The sequence below is a fragment of the Rhinichthys klamathensis genome, unplaced genomic scaffold (assembly GCF_029890125.1).
Source record: "Rhinichthys klamathensis goyatoka isolate OS25496 unplaced genomic scaffold, OSU_Roscu_1.1 h1tg000010l_1, whole genome shotgun sequence".
NCBI lineage: Eukaryota > Metazoa > Chordata > Actinopteri > Cypriniformes > Leuciscidae > Rhinichthys > Rhinichthys klamathensis.
This window is the reverse complement of record NW_026606563.1, coordinates 1,786,987-1,803,608: the sequence shown is the minus strand read 5'-3', so window position 1 is coordinate 1,803,608 and position 16,622 is coordinate 1,786,987. Positions and strand designations below refer to the sequence as shown.

At 38.5% G+C, this 16,622-nt stretch overlaps 2 long non-coding RNA genes across 2 annotated transcripts; both read left to right on the top strand.

Annotated features, from left to right (window-relative positions):
* The first annotated feature begins 8,234 nt into the window (after window positions 1-8,234).
* LOC130094913 (uncharacterized) lies at window positions 8,235-10,244 on the top strand. Its single transcript, XR_008808023.1, has 2 exons — window positions 8,235-8,433; window positions 10,152-10,244. It is a non-coding gene; the product is annotated as an uncharacterized LOC130094913 (long non-coding RNA).
* Window positions 10,245-10,381: 137 nt separating this feature from the next.
* On the top strand, window positions 10,382-11,385 carry LOC130094909 (uncharacterized). Its single transcript, XR_008808022.1, has 3 exons — window positions 10,382-10,447; window positions 10,628-10,672; window positions 11,281-11,385. It is a non-coding gene; the product is annotated as an uncharacterized LOC130094909 (long non-coding RNA).
* The last annotated feature ends 5,237 nt before the right edge of the window (window positions 11,386-16,622 follow it).

Here is a 16,622-nt window from a genome sequence, read left to right as displayed (position 1 = left end):
GTGGCGGGAGAATGAAAAGGAGTATCCTCTTTTGGCTCGCATGGCAAAGCAATATCTCTGTGTCCCAGGAACCAGCGTCACATCTGAGAGGGTTTTTTCAACTGCAGGTGACATCATTACTGCCAAAATAAGTTGCCTTACACCTGGGCATGTCAATGAGCTACTGTTCCTGCAGAAGAATCTTTCCATTCCTGAGTGATGGCAGTTCACACTCTGGGTTAAGACAAGTTTAATTTCCAGTTTATTTTTATTTGCACTTTAATAGGCAAGGCCTTTTCCAGTTTTTATTTATTTGTATCTACTATTTTAGTTTAAAATGACCAGTTTACACAAATAAAGGCAATTTAATGTCTTATACATTTATTTACATTCTGTGTAATGTTGTCTGTTTACTGTGAAGCCAGTAACAAAGAATCTGTTTACATTTGCACTGGCTTAGAACAAATGTGTTCTAAATGTTGATTGTTAAAATAAAAAATAAAGGTGCATTTGCCTCTGAACTGTAGGAGCTTTTTGGAAAATTTTTCATTTTTAAAATGTCATTTTAATAATACATCAGGTTTGCGTCTAAACAATCGGTCTACTGCTGCTGATATACCTCTGCGTCCTCTGACGTCTACACCAGTGCAAGGTTGTGAAAGCAGTTGTATCAACACTCTGGAAGGGGGATTATTCTTTACAACCATCAATACTCCATCAATTTGCAGTTGAATGTCGATAATAATAGTATCAATATGTTGCATAACTACAGTCCTGTAATTCAGGTAACAGCTGGAAAAAAAAAAGCTTTTTTCAAAACCGCTTATCTAAATCTCGAAGATCGGATCGGATCGAATCGAATCGAATCAAATAATGATAATCGATTCAAGATCTTGAGAATCGGAATCGAATCGATTCTTGAAATTTGAATCGATACCCAGCACTAGTTTAATCTAGCTGTTGCATTTATTTTTTTAAATGTGGAGCCTCCTCAGCTCACAGTCAGGCTCCTTTAGTGTACAGTCTAGCTCCATAGGCTCCTTTAGTGTGCAGTCTAGCTCCATAGGCTCCTTTAGTGTGCAGTCTAGCTCTATCGGCTCCTTTAGTGTGCAGTCTAGCTCTATAGGCTCCTTTTGTAAAGGGCCCTGACTGAGTCTGTTTCCACCTGAAACATAATTCCACCACAAACATGATCATTACAAGTTTTTGGGAGGCTAATGAACTCACAAAAAGTTCCTTGAAAGTTTCTTGACAAACACCTGTAATATATGTCAAGGGTTTTAAATCCTTACCTTGTTCACATTTCTTTTGAAGCCTGTTGAGGTAGAGGCTTCAGTTTCTGGGACAGGTTGTGAAAAATCCTACAATAAAAGAGATGTGTAACTTGGGCCAGTCCCTGTTTTATGCCACACATTCAAATGTTTGCCTTAATAAAAAGCCCAGTGCATTCACCTCAGCAACTGTCCCAGAACACAGACAGCGTGTCTTCATCATTTCCTCCTCCCTGATAAATAAAAGTAGGCCAATATGTTTCTGGTGTTCTGTCTGTTGCATACTGACCTCTGTGTGGGAGACTGTGTGTGTGTGCTGGCTTCAACAGGGACACTGTATTTCCCTCTACTGCAGAACATACAGTCAGGCATATTTAAAACTTAAAATAGTAATGTATCACACACGTACCCAATGTTACTTGCTTCGAGGAGCCGGCACCAGGCTCAGATTGTACAGCACCTGTAATCCCATTAGGGATGCACCGAATCCAGATTTGTGGGGTTCGGCCGAATACCGAATCCACTGGTTAAGATTCTGCCGAATCCGAAACCGAATACCGAATCCTACTCTCATCCTCAGTCCATTAACACAGTAAACACATTAATGAAGTAAACAAAGTGGATTTTTCATTTTATTTTATTACTGTAAATAATAAACACTACTTTTACTTTTATAACTGTAAAAAAAAAAGAAAAAAGAATAAGCAACATTATGCATTTTAACAGTGGCGATGTTGTGTAGCCTATTGTTTAGAGTCCTTACCACCATGAGACAAATCGGCATTGCAAATTGAACATGTAGCTCGACTTGAATTGCCTTCTTTTCATTGAAAGTACTGCCTAACAACACTTTTTCTGCTCACGAGTTCCATTTTCACTTTCTCACAAGTTACCTACTGCATTCGAACGGTGCACCTACTGTAACGACGAGTGGAAATAAGGTGTGGCCCCTTTAAGAACTGCGCGCTCACTGTTGAACTGTCTGCAGTCCGTATTGTATGTGCCGTGCGGCTCGAACACATGCCCATGTATGCGGGTTATTTCTGTTTGATGCTCATTTTTACCTGATTTTGTTAAGTAACGCTGGGGACGGTAGAACGTGTGACAGACAGTTACACAAGTTCGATTGTGTAATAAAGTGCGAGTTGTGTGATGCCAATCGCCTCCGTGAGTCTGTCTGGCCTCTGCAATAACTTTAGCTGTGAGCTATCCCTATTTTTCTTCCTGACACAACGCGTTACACTACAGGCTTGTTCGACTTGAACCGGCGCTGCACAGACAGATCAGTTTATGACATCAAACTACCGCGAGAGCAATTCAAAAGCATGGAGCCGTCTGCTCTCTATTCGTTCACGCGGTACTTTGATGTCATTCACTGATCGGTGACTTCGACGTAGCGCGCGTAGTGCAAGCCTAGGGTTCGGTTCGGTGGAAAAAAATTCTGAGGTTCGGCAGAAACCGAACCCCGTTAAAAAGCCCAATATTCGGCCGAATCCGAATCCGAATCCTGGATTCGGTGCATCCCTAAATCCCATCCATAACCGGCCGTCCCTTATTCCTATCAGAGCCAACTCAGTGTATTCTGGAGGAGTGGCCCTCCACTGGTTTTCTGAATTTCACTCTTTTTTCGGTTTGCCTCAAACAAGTGTTAATAAAAAAATAATAAAAGGTTGTGTGTAAATACTTACTAGGCTACTTTGAATTATATTTTCATATTTTGTCTTTATCAGCTGCCAAGAACGTTTGGAGTTGCATCTAAAAATCAATGAATAATATAGCTGCGAGCAGCGATTACGGGCCCAAGCCGGTGGCACCGCAACCCCGGTTCCTTTAGTTACCTAAAGGCACCGGGGTGGCGGTGCCGCCGGCTTTGGCCCTTCATCGCTGCTCGCAGCTATATTTATATATATATATATATATATATATATAAATTATATATATATATAAAAAAAAAATATATATATATATATATATATATATCACTTGCCTTACCGGATTAGAACAATGAAAACAATAAAAAAATAACTAGGGAATCACTAAACCGAGAGAATTAATCTGTTTTGATGATACACTCAAAATATTACACAAGCAATTCTTTAAATTTAATGATATTCAGAACAGAACAAGAATAAAAAAAAACTATAATTAAGAAATAACCGAAATAATTGAAAGCGAAAGTGAAAGTAGGTGGTGTTTGGCTCACGTAACTCTCTCATTAGAATCAAACTGTTTCAACATTTGCGATGTATTTGGATGCTAAACTATTCTTCATTATGGGCTTTGTACTTCACTCAGGTTTCAATATGTGTGTGTGTGTGTGTGTGTGTGTGTGTGTGTGTGTGTGTGTGTGTGTGTGTGTGTGTGTGTGTGTGTGTGTGTGTGTGTGTGTCTGTGTCTGTGTCTGTGTGTCTGTGTGTGTGTGTGGGTGAGGTGCGGGTGCGGGTGCGGGTGCGATTGAACTGTTACACATAAAAACATACTCCGTCATTTTGTTCATAGAGGACATCATTCAAACTGCAAAGTGTTTACTTATATTTGTGTACACTCGCAATAAAACACAACAAAGTGCTTTTGTCAAACTATAAACTCTTGTCAAACTGTAACCTACAACTGTCACCCAACTAAAATCACACGCACACACTGTCTAAAAGCAAAAAATATTTATCCAACCCCATTTAAAACAGTCTGTGGGAGCCATCTTTTGGACATTCACCATATCGCATTGATTTTCATTTATTGTCCTCAGAGCCCTAATCTGTTTATTTTTCAATTACACATTCTACATTGATTAAAAAAGAAAATTCTAATGTGTTTTTATTTTATACAGGAATAAGTTATTTATAATTCAGATGAGAATAAAGTTAGTGTTAGTTCAAATTTTAAGGAAAACAAATATATTGATCTGAAATATAGCACATTCATCTCAGGTTAAATTACCAAACATACAATCTTAATTTAATTTAAAGCAAACGATACATTTAAAATATATGGGTTGTATGCATATTTTGGAATTTAAAAAAAAGATATATATCCAAAAAGACAAGGCCTTAAACTTGAACAAGGGTTAAACTCTTGTCGCTGTAAGAGACACAATGATTCAGCATTTTGAACGAATCGATTGACTCAAAGATTCAATGACCAATCCATAAACATGTATTGTCTCATTCATGAATGACTCAGTCGTTCGAACGAATCATTTGAACGAATGAATCAATGACTCACTCATTAAGACGGTCGCCTGGCGACACCTAATGACGGTTTAGTGTTATGTTTAAAAGTATCATTCTTTCCAACTCATATTTAAAACAATCTCACATTATTTAATGCATTGTTATTTTTCAGTGTAAACGATTTAATTTGATCACCCCTACCTAGAGTAACAGCCATATAGTGTCTTATTATTCTAAATAATTGAATTTATTGATCAAATTTAAAAAATTAAAAATGAAAGATGAAGCATACATTTAATAAGACTAGACTAGGGGTGCCCAGCAGATATTACAATTGGCAGATTTAAATATACCATGGCCCCCCACCGTCAATTTGGTGTGTGTATAATAAAATCATTTAGTCACTACAATTAAAACTTGAACGTATTTGCTTACTAAATTGTGAGCAGAACGAAAGTTGCAGCAAAGATCAGCAACAGGAGTCAAAATTCATTAATCACGAGAGTGAAGAGCTGACTGGAAAAATTATGACGGAATATTTTGTGTAAAAGCGCCTATATAAGCGAATCTGTCATTTACTCTTTTGTTGTTGTCTTTTCCCTGAAAACCGGAAGCAATCGGTCCCCGATATGGCGCTAATTTTAGTGACACTAAAAAGTATGCGGCTGCACTGGAATTCATAACGGTGCGCGTCCATGGCGACGAGCGAGCAAAACAGAGCGAATGTTTTTTCATTTCTACTTCCATAGAAATTCATTCGAGCGCACTGTGAGCGCCACCACTATAAATGTCCGTGCGGACGTCCTTACTTTACTTTCACTTTTAACTTAGCGATTTAACACGTTTTACACGTCAAATAACCGGTGAGAAAATATTCTCGGAGTCACATAGGCTACCTAATATATTTAAATACAATAGGCCTACCTGATTTTGAACACAAGAGGGCAGTATAGCCCTATGTATTATTTGATATATTTATTTTTTTAACTGAATAGTGCATCCTGGCTGTTTTTAAACTTGTACATTACTCTTAAATTGAAAACAAGAATAAAATGGGTTTAGTTGTGATATTTGTATAATTTTATCTAGAAATAAATGGTGTATAATTAAATTTTTAGAAGATATGAGGCTTTTAGTGTTTATTTTTTTTTTACATGATTTTAATCCCTCGCCATAGCAAAACAATTAGAGATATTCAATAGATATTCACAATTATGCTTCTTTAATGTATTTTCATCATGTTGAAAAAGTTTGGTGGGAATAAAATAAACCACTTAAGAGGAGTGGGTAAAAATGTAGAGCCTGGTTTTGCAAAACATCCACATTAAGACAAAAATAGCCCACTTCCTGTTGGGCTGGCTTAAAGTTGTTTGGCCCGATGAGATCTATATACCGAGTTTCATAATATTACATGCAAGTGTGTTTGATTTATGGACCAAATTTTCTGACGAAGTTTATGGACCAAGTTAATTTAATTAATAAACTAATTATATAAAACTATTTTCAATGCACTACAATTCAACTGGTTATATGCCTTTACTTATTAATACAACTTATTTAAAAAATACAAGGCGTAAGACATTTATTTTCTTTTTTAATGCAGGCCAAACAACACAGCAGTCAAATGGTTAATCTAGCCCCCCTCCCCCTCCCCCTCCCCACACTCACAGACACACACACACACAGAGACGTAGGCTCAGAGAGAGAGAGAGACATAAAATGACAATTTTCAAACCAAAATATCTGACTTCCTGTTGGTTGGAGCTATTGAGTGTAAATTAGAAACTTGTCTGGCTGGAGGAGAACAATACACATACCGATTTTTATTACTGTAGATAAAATTAATCTCCCCACTTTTGACAAAAGGTGGCGCTACTGAGCCCTCAACACGCCCGTTTCTGAAACTTTGCACATGTCTACTGGCTAATAAATGAGATGTGTCTGTCGAGTTTCATGCAATTTTAAGCAATTTCAGGCATGCTAAGAGTCTCAAAAGCATAAAAAAAGAATATTAAAGTTTGATGCGTTGCCACGACAACAGTATCTAAGATATCAAGAATCCATTCACAGGTCTACATCTGCCGTGTGTTTACATTATAGTAGTGAAGTTTGAAGCAAATCGGGTAAAAATAAGAGGGTGATTTCAAAGCATTTAGGAAGTGACACACTTCCTTCTGCCAGTTGGTGGCGCTATAACTTTGACTCACAATAGTCACATCCATGTGATCGGGCTCTTACAACGAACACACTGGTGAAGTTTCATCAAGATCAGTTAATGTATGCAGTAGTTATGACACACTTCCTGTTTCACGTTTCTCGCCATAATTTTGTTTCCTCGCCACGGCCAAACCGTTCGAGATATCAAAAATCCCCTCGCAAACTTTCATCCTCAATGTCTTGACTTCATGCTGACCGAGTTTCGTGCCGTTTGTTTGAATTCTCTAGGAGGAGTATTTCACATTCCATTGCGTGTGTTTTACCAACAACCCTAAATAGCCGACTTCCTGTTGGGCTGGGGTAAAAAGTAAGAGTGTGAAGTATATATGAAACGAGGAGATCTACATGTGTACCGAGTTTCATATTATTACATGCAAGCATGTTTGATTTATGGACCATGTTTTCGGACCCCGTTCCAGGGGGCGCTGTCGAGCCCCCCTGCCACGCCCGGGTACCATCTTCAGCCCGGCCCTGATGGCCGCGGGTTCTGACCAGTGTGCAAAGTTTCAGGAGTTTTTGAGCATGTTAAGGCCTCCAAAAGTGTCCAAAAGGTAGCAGAAAAATAATAAGAATAATAATAATAAATAATCCTAAGGAAAACAATAGGGCCTTCGCCCTTTGGGCTTGGGCCCTAATTAATCTTTATTAGTATATACATGCACATTTTTTATATATATTATAAAAATATAGGCTATATTTCACACACACATACATTCATAGTCTATATATACATCATTTTACATGAATAAAGAACGTATTTATTTAGCTTACACATTAACACAATCAGCAATCTTTCTCCAACAGTCTTCTCTTGCTTTGGCAGCAGAGACCGTATTGTTTCGAGCTTGTAATACATATTTAAATTCATCGTAATTCTGAATGATTATCTCTTGCTCCTCCGCGGAAAGAAAATATCGCTCTCGCTCTATCCATATCGAACGCGATTGGTTGTTCGGTGCCAACGTCACTTTGGTATGTGCACGCGCTCATGGAGTAATCATAGCTTAAGATCAAAGCCTGAGTTGACAGAGAAAGTTGATGAGCTGCGTCATGGTACCAATAAAGCCTGATTGCATCGGTTTGGTTTTGTCAACTCAAAACTAATCCTGTAACTCCGAGTTTGTTCAGCTACCTTCATGGTACAGGCCCCAGACACACGTCAGCGGCGGCACTGAACGCGGATCCACAACAGAACCGGAAGACAATACAATGCTGAATAAAGTCCTTGTTTTTGTTATTTTTGGACCAAAATGTGTTTTCGATGCTTCAAAACATTCTAACTAACCCACTGATGTCACATGGACTACTTTGATGATGTCTTTATTTCCTTTCTGGACAAGGACAGTATACCGTACATACATTTTCAATGGAGGGACAGAAAGCTCTCGGACTAAATCTAAAATATCTTAAACTGTGTCCCGAAGATGAACGGAGGTCTTACGGGCTTGGGACGACATGAGGGTCATTAATGACATCATTTTCATTTTTGGGTGAACTAACCCTTTAATCTTTTAATGTTAGAAGTTTTTAGTTATAATGTAATGATGGTTATTCACTTTAACTGTTGGATTGTTCCGAGTTTTCTCTTTTTTTTTTTCTATACATCAGAATAATGTGGACCAGAGCGGTGTGGAGAGAGGAAACCATGGAGATGGAGGAAGTGATACCATCATGTTGGGTTAAGAATGGTGGTGTATTGTGGCCTACACAAGGGGCTGCGAGAGCGTTGAAGGCCTGCAAAGAACCAGAAGAGTCATGGACGAAATTCCCGTTCATAAAAATTAAGATTCAGTCAGGTATGTGTTTTGTAAAGTCATATATGAACGTAAGGCAAATTTCAAATCGTCAATGCATACATATGGACATTTCTTAATTTTTCTCTTTTACATGAACTTTTAAGTATCTCTATCTGTCTCTTATGTATGTTTGGTAATTTCTAGCCTGCTATAATGTCAGTTTTGCGTGTGTATTTTGGGGAGACTGTCGTATTGTTTGGTTTTATCTCCAAAAACAAATAACTAGAGATGCACCGATTACAATTTTCAAGGCCGATTCCGATTTCCGATTTTTCTTGAGTTTGAACGGGTTTTTACAGCACACACAAATATTTATTTTCTATCTTCTCTTTAATAGAACATTTTGCATAGAACATTTTTTTAACAGATAATCACTATAAAATAGGACTATATAAATTACTCCTGGTGTGGGAAATCCACACACATCTAAAGTGCAATGTTATGGAAGAACCATTTCCTTTTCACATCCAATATCCAACAAAAAAAATTGATATATTTAGCAAACTAAACTTTTGTATGAAAACAGGTAATGCCAATAAAATAATATATAAATAACAAATAAAAATAAAATAAATATAGCCTACCCTTGCAGTATATATTTCTCAACACACACACACACACACACACACACACACACACACACACACACACACACACACACACACACACACACACACAGGCCTATTGTAATCACTTGTACATCAATGGCAAGTTATATTTCTCAAACAGTTTTTCTCTCTGACACATGTCCAGCCAGGCTAAACAGGACAAGTGGAGCATGTGCAGGGAAACGATTGGGAATAAAAACAAGTTATTTTCTATAAATATTTTTGAGTCTTAATTTTCTTTTCTGACATAGCCTGGCTACTTCAGTTCTTGTTAAAACACACCAGACGTGCAAATTCTGTGCATTTTGGGCACTTTTGGGGTGAAATCATATTTATTTTGTCCATCAAAAGTATGCTTTCACTTTAATTGAGCGCGAGCAGAATAGACTCGGTGCTGAAACAGCTTCACTGTTGCTCACGCGACGCCCCTGCTCGACGCTCACGCGCTGCTCCAGCTCCCGGTGTGAATGCACTCATTGATTAACATGCACGCCGAAGAAGAAAAAAAAACCCGCTGCTCACGCTTGTGGTGTGAAACGGTCGTAATTCACGAGGTTTCCTACATGTGTGTTCCGTGTGCACGTGTGATGCTGATGTTGCGCGATGTTAATCATGCGGCGCCCGAGACTGAGTGCATTTGACTGGCATAAAATCGGCATGTCAGACTGACCGGCCGGTCGCCGATCATGGCCGATCACGTGAAAATCGTCCGATTCCGGTCACCAGCCGATCAATCGGTGCATCTCTACAAATAACCATAAAATTAAAAGTACCCAAATGTCAGAAGCACAACACAAATAAACAGTCACATCCAGAAAAAAATAACAACAAAATATATTCGAGAGGGAACAGGAGGAAGCAAAAAGCTTATTTAGTCCTGCCCCTTCCTCACAAAATCATATCATATGCCATCATATGCCATAAAAAGAACAATAATGTCATTCAATAGCCTGTTTATTGTTGACTGTTGGCATGCAGGATGATATCCGCTTATATAAAAAATGAAACAAGTATTTTATAATAGCCAAACCTGCATTTTTACCCAGTTGCTGTTGTATATTAAGACTTACTCATTTGTATGCATTTTACCATTGCTGTATGTACTTTCAGATGACAAGAATGAATGCGAGAAGTATGATTTTACTACAACTGCTGAATTGAGTGTCTCAGAAGAGGAGTTACCGATGAAGAGGAGGCCCCAAACATTTTTTTATCCCGACTATCAAATGAGTATGTAGTGCACTTTTACTAATTTGATCATTTGTAAGACTTTTTTTCAATGTTGTAGAATATTACATTTGTAATTGTCTATCAAAGATTTGACTTTTTCCTTTTTTTAGATGAACCATCTGTCAATGAAGACAGTCAAAAAGAATCTTCTCCAGGTCTTATGATAAAGAGTACAGGTATGTAATAAAAAAAATAATAATTGGTTTTCACATTTATTTTCATATCTCTGGCACAACAATAAGGTTGGAGTAGGGTTTTCTAACCTTTTTCAATTCAAACTAAGACAGTCAATACGGGTATGCCTAATTGTTTGAAAGTTGACTACTGTCCTACAGAATGCCTATTACTAATTTTAGGTGAAAAGGCTACCAAGAAGATTCGAAAATTTATTCCCTGTGAAGGTATGTGTTAATTTACAGGAACCAATGCACTGATGGCAATGTCTGCATGGCCCCAAGGGCTACATCATTGTAACATTGTATTTTTAGAGTAAACCAACAAAAGGATATCCTTGTGCACAGCCAGTGTGATCGTCAGGTGCAGGTTGGTAGCAGGAACATTTAAAGTAAAACAGTGAAATAGACCACCGCATGCTGTAAAACTTGACAGAATCTTTGTGAGCAAGCAACACGTTTCGCCTGTAGCTCCCTCTGATTGTCGCTCACTCAGAACAAAGATTCGGTAAAGTTTTTCAGTGTGCGGTGGTCAAATTTACCTGTTTTGCTTTCATTGTATTTTTAGAGTTTGTAATGACATAAGTCTTTGTTGGAGCCACAATGGGTGCTTTTTGTTTTTGAACACTGGTTCATTTTGGGGTATGCCACACCAAAAGGGGGCAGTGACACCTTGGGTCATGAGAATCAAGCCAAGAAAAGAATAACAAAAGTTATGCGCGTTAAGAACACATCATTGTAGCATTTCAATCACCACCGTGGTTGTCAGTAATCGGGCCAATTAGTCACTACAGTTTTGAAAGTACTTTTTTATGACTGTTGGCTATTTATTACAGATGACTTTGTTCTTCCAACTCCCAAAATGACGAATACACAGTCTGGTAAATATGGCACAACTACCAACACAATGAAAAGACGCCGCATCCTGCATCCTGCAAATACAAGTAATGAGAATCAAGCCAAGAAAAGACAAACAAAAGGTATGCACATCCAGAACACATCATTGTAGCATTTTAATCACCACCGTGGCTATGTCAGTATCGGGCCAATTAGTCACTACAGTTACTAGTTAAGTACTTTTTTTATGACTGTTAATGTTGCGTTGACTAACCAAATATGTGAAAGTAATTTTGAATTATTGACATATTATTGACATATATTAACCCTTCCCAGTGTCTAAAACCTCTAAAAATGCAGAAAGAACCCAAATGAACATCCCCTCAAGCCCTCAATCTCGATCCTTGGCACACAGTGGTAGCAGGAGTCCCTCTGAGTCTCTTTCTAATAGTCGAAGGTATTTTATTTTTATTTTTATTAATGTAAGTTATTATTATTCGATTTTATTTGGTATGGACATCACAATTACACTGGGCAAACCAGATGCACTGATTGAGTGCTTTAGCACTTCCAGATGTAAAGAAAATGTTTGCTGTACTACTGACTCAGTAAAAATAGAAATTGTATGACAAAATGATAATTCCCACAACTTAGAATTACACTTCATTTGCAATACCTCCTGTAGCAATTTCCCTGCTTTATTCATTCATATTTTTTTTTAAACCAGATCATTCAGCCCTGGCCAAGAAAGTCTGTCCAGATCCCTTTCTCAGAGACAGCGTGAGGGTTCCTCAGGGTCTTCCACTCATGGACGGAGGTAATTAATTTAAATATGATCAAAAGTACAATATTGTCAGTATAAATGAAGCCCTGTAAAGCTGCAGCCTGAACTACACATCTTCCAGATGTAAGAAAATGTTTGGCACAGACCTCAACAAATGTCACATGAGATATATTTATATATAGATGTATATATATTTTTTTTAATTAAAAACTGCAATGCAAAATGATCATTCCCACTAATTTGAGAATTAGACTTCATTTGCAATAACGGTCATAGCAATGTCCTTTTAAAAAAAAATGTTTTAACCATATAATTTAGCCGTAGCCGACGGAGACGGAGTTCCTCAGAGTCCTTCTCACGGTGTCAGACTGCTTCTGAACCCACAAGGAGCAGTAAGAGGTGAGGGTGTTGTTAGGAACATATTTTGGCATATGGGAGAAAAAAAATACTGGAGCTCTTTAAGATACTTGTATCTGTCTTGGGTGTGCTTGTACATGACCATTATGGGTTGCATAGTATGCAACCCATTTTCTCCATCAGTGACACCCCAAGAACGACTATCGACCGAAGCCTTAGGCAGCCTCCTGAGAAGTATATGAGAGCTGAAAGGGATCCCCCAAATGCAGCCAAGGCGATGTCAACGCATGCACACTCAAACAAATTGAGGAAGGAAGACTTCCCGATGTCTGAAAAAAGTAATTTTATTCTCTTATTTTTGCTGACAAATAATTAGGAGTCTTCCAGTGTCCCTAGCTGTCCCCAAAGTTTCAGTTGAATCAGACTCAGCAGTTCAATATGACACTTTGCCAATTCTTCAAACTAACCTGATCTTTCACATGAGCACATGGTAACATGTAAGGTTTTTTTAAAAATTATTATTACAAGCAAAAAAAATTATAATTTGCTCCACTGGCATATTTTTCTATTTATTTTAAGTGAAAATTTCCGTGAAACAAGTGAAAATTGTCTAAATACAAGTTACTTTTTAGGTGTCTTATTTTAAGTGTATGAGATTTATTTTGATTAGAAATTAGACATTTGACTAGAAATATCACAAATATTCTTGGTAAAATTGAGCTTTTGCAGTGCATTTTTATTGGGCAAATGGAAAAACTGATTTTGTGGTGTAGAGCGTACTCACTACATTATAAATTAATAATCGGTTGCTTCTTTTTTGGCTAGAATTCCAGAAGAGAGTTCTTCAGCTCCTTGTCGAAATCAAGGATACAATTCACGTTGCCACCTCATCTGATGGAACAAGTTATGAAGTGAAGCCGGCAAAAACACTGAAGAAGAGCTTGAAGCTTTAGAGAATCGCCTGGAGGACACGAATGAGGGAGCAAAACTGGTAAGTTTTAACCCTCAGGTGGTATTGGGGTCTGAGTATCAGGCTAGTGAAACATGGTTTCACAACTCTAATGTACATGGGGCTTTCAATGCTAACGATTTGTAGAGATATTCTTATGCCTCTCCCTGATTGAGTACAAGACAAAAACACTCAAACTGATCTAATAAGTACAGCTTGATGGGGCATTTCACATTTTGATCAGAGACAACAGCAGGAACAGACGAGACGAAGAGGTGTGCACGTTTTATAGGCGCATGAGGCCTATAGAGCGTGCACAGTATGTTTTCATCCGGGTAATGTCTTTACAGCAGGAAGTGCCTTTTCCGGCTTCATGGAGTTCTGAGGTGTTATGCTAGTAGTAGCTAATGTACCCTGGAGGACAAGTGCTCTAAAAAAAACGCAGACAACAAAAGGGTTATATAATTAATCTTGTAAAGTGCTGGCAAAGTTTCATTATGACAATTGACTTTATGCACAGCTGCACTACTTCCTGAACTTAAGCCAGCTCCTTTATTTCCTGTCTTACATTATTGGACACACTGATTAATCCAGGTGTGTCTGATTATTGTTGCTATGACTACTGAGGTCAGGCACACCTGAATTAATCAGTGTGTCCAATAATGTAAGACAGGAAATAAAGGAGCTGGCTTAAGTTCAGGAAGTAGTGAAGCTGTGCATAAAGTCAATTGGCTTGTTGACCTTGGTGACCACTACAAACTCCTCGTCCTCATCATGTGCCTGCTTTGTGGAGGTCTGGACTCTACTGACCACTTTTTCTGGTTATATTTTTAATTTCTTATTGCTCCTTTTCAGAGTAAACATCTGAAGAGGTTGGGAGGCGTTGATGCTGCAGACCATGTGAAGAAGTCAATGGCTGCGTAAGTAACTTTGTTCCTTTTTTGCATTAGTTTATAGTGATTATGTTCCGTCATTAGGGTTGGGTATCGTTTGGGTTTTATCCGATTCCAGTACCTACTCTGTATTTTTTAAACGGTTCCGGTGCTTAAACGGTTCTTAAATCGGTACTTAAGAAAATGAAACCGCACACACTTTATCAAAAAATAATACCCTTTAATTTACAGGGCCAAACTGGACACAATATTAACTTAAATCTTTAAATAATATAAATACAAGTAACATATGGTAATAATAAAACCAATATAAAATAAAAATTCATATTTACATAATATCAAATGAAACAATATTGTATCAAACAATGTAATAATACTGGAGATTGCAGAGCTGCCAACTCTCACGCATTGACCGTGAGACTCACGCAAATGACCCTTTTCACACAGAAAAATCGCGGACAAAGAGGACACTGACAGACAAGACAGAGAAGGTTACTTTTGATATGGAACAAATCCACAGCTGTCAGATTCTGTCAATATTTTTACGAGATTCACACAATAAATAACGTTTTGGCTCTTTGAAATGTGACAGATCGCTGTAGCGCGTCAGTTCAAACGGCACGTGATACAGCAGCCTACAAATCCACTGCTTCTTAGCTACGCAGCGTTGAGTGAACCTATGAAAGAGAACATCTCTGGTTACTGGTGTTACATATCTCTCAATAGGGAACGGGACGCAGCCAAGCTCCTCGCACTGCCGACCAGCTTCCTTTTTCGGCAGAGAAATCTGAGGAGCAGATGGCGCGCGCGCGACAGCATAGTATGACGACGTAAGTGCGTCGATGCGGCGCCATCAGCCAATGAATTGGCTTGATTCTATATGGTATTCAGACTATCGCCACACCCAGAGGGCGTTCTGACACGTAATTTTACACGTGAAATGCAGCCAAACCTTGCGAGAAAGAGCGCGCATGCGAGACAGAAGAAACTGTGCTCCAAACTGTGTAGCACACGCACGGCGGAGAGAGAGAGAGCGAGAGACCTTGTGTGTGTGTGTGTGTGTGCGCGTGTGTGCCTAATGAAGTTAGGCACCGAAATCAGGCACCGAAATTTTCTTTCTTATTCGGTCTGGTTACTACCGTTAACATCGGAACCGGTTCCCTATTGGCACCGAGTTTCGGTACCCAACCCTATCCGTCATATACTGTCATGCACTCCCACACACCCACTTAATCGCTCTCTGCTACATTTTCATAATGAACTTGATTGCAATATAATATTCTAATATAAATCTGTTTTACTATGGCAGAACTATGACAAATAAAAGTATGGCCATAATGAGCCTCAGAGGAAGAAGTGGGAAGGTTGCCTTCATGAAGACCCGTCTGTACAAGATAATCTGTGGTGAGTTTGCTTTAACCCTCTGGGGTCGGCAATCACGCCGGCGTGATCTGCTCGCTTTTTTTCTTATCAGTGCAAAAGAGACTCAAAATACTCGGTTGAGTTTGATCTTACATATAAGTGTTATACATCATTAGATCCTGTTTAGTTTCTATTTTTTTTTTGTGGATACTCACAATAAAAACAAAGTGTTGTGCTTTTCACCAAATAAAGAAAAACAAACATGATGCGAGTTCTGCGTTCTCTCTGTCAGTGAAGTCCATTCTGAAACGCGTCCTAAGATTAACTGTAACTCCGCGATTACTTGTCACACAGGCACGAGAGATTTTTCTTTATGAAGCTTGAATTCTCTTCTTTTAAATGAAGTAATTTATATAAAAAACAAATATTCTCAGTTTATGTAATCTGTATGAAAAGAGAGTGCTGTCAGTATTTTTTTTCCCAGCTCATTACACTTCATTACGCGTTAATCTGACACGCCCACGGAGGACGCGCGCTATTCAAACGCAAATGTCGGCAAGCCATGACAACGCCCACATCAGCCGTTCCACCGCGGCGGTAAAATGTGTGGTGTATTTGCTGCCTTTTACCGCTAAGAGGCGCTACAATCATAGACTCTGAAAAGTGTTCGTTTATTCTCTCTATTGCGTAATCTGCTGCCGCACCGCGGAGCGATTGAAAGCTGGTAGTAGCAGATGAATTCAACAAGTGAAACGTAGTTAAAATAATTAATAATCACAATACTGAAATTAGGCTACTGAAATGAAATTGAATAAATAATGAAAACATTTCAACATAAAGCATTGCAATAAAAACATTTAGGCTACATGAATGAGGCTTTACAACGGCATAAGACGTTAACTCTAACAGCGTACAGACGGTAGCACAGTGATCAACGCAACGACATGAGCTTCGAGGAGCTTCAATCGACCCGAGATCGAATCTCAATGTAGCATA